Consider the following 1312-nt stretch of genomic DNA (forward strand, 5'->3'; position numbering starts at 1 on the left):
AAATTGGGAAAGGAGTATGTCAAGGTTGTATATTGTCACCCTGCTTATTTAACTTATATGCAATGTACATCAGGCAAAATGCTGGGTTGGATGAAGCACAAGCTTGGAATCAGGATTGCTGGGAGAAATATCAATAACCTCAGATACACAGATGTTACCACCCTTATGGTGGAAAGCGAAGAACTAAAGAACCTCTTGATGAAAGTGAAAGAGGAGAGTGAAAAAGTTGGCTTAAAGCTCAACATTCAGAAAACGAAGATCATGGCATCGGTCCCATCACTTCATGGCAAACAGATAGGGAAACAATGGAAACAATGACAGACTTTATTTTCTTGGGCTCCAAAATCACTGCAGATGGAGACTGCAACCATGAAATTAAAAGACGTTTGCTCCTTGGAAGAAAAGCTATGACCAACCTAGACAGCACATTAAAAAGCAGAGACATTACTTTGTCAACAAAGGTCCATATAGTCAAATACATGGTTTTTACAGTAGACATGTATGGATGTAAGAGTTGGACCATATAGAAAGCTGGGCACTGAAGAATTGATGCTTTTGAACTGTGGTGCTGGAGAAGACTCTTGAGAGTCCCCTGGACTGCAAGGAAATCAAACCTGTCAATCCTAAAGGAAATTAGTCCTGACTATTCATTGGAAGGACTGATGCTAAAGCTGAAACTTCAATACTTTGGCCACCTGATGCAAAGAACTGACTCATTGCAAAGAACTGATTCATTGGAAAATGCTGGAAAAGATTGAAGGCAGAAGGAGAAGGGGATGACAGAGGATGAGATGGTTGGATGGCATCACTGATTCAATGGACATGAGTTTGAGCAAGCTCCAGGAATTTGTGATGGACAGGGAAGCCTGGTCTGCTGCAGTCCATGGGGTCACAAAGAGTCAGACATGGCTGAGTGACTGAACTGAAGAGGTATAGTTACAGTTTTCAAATTCTTGAAACACTTGTAACTATAGAATATTGATATCTCACTTGAAAAGTTATTTTTTGGTGAATTACAACATCTAAATCCCTAAGCAACCTGGAGAAAATTGAATTTTTTCATAGAAGTGTACCTTTTAGCCATTACTGCATGTCAAACCACCCCAAAATGTAGTATGTTAATGCAATAAACATTTATCATTTTTCAAGCATCTGGGGGTGAGTTGAATGCTTCTGCAGATCTGGGCTGAATTTGTCAGGATTCTCTTTTTTTCATGGTCTCTGTTTCAGCTCAGATCACATTGCTTTAAAATTAATAGTTTCTAGGACTCTCCTGTGTACTAAAATTGATGTTTGATTACATACAGTGGCT

The sequence above is a fragment of the Bubalus bubalis genome, chromosome 2 (genome assembly GCF_019923935.1).
Source record: "Bubalus bubalis isolate 160015118507 breed Murrah chromosome 2, NDDB_SH_1, whole genome shotgun sequence".
Classification (NCBI taxonomy): domain Eukaryota; kingdom Metazoa; phylum Chordata; class Mammalia; order Artiodactyla; family Bovidae; genus Bubalus; species Bubalus bubalis.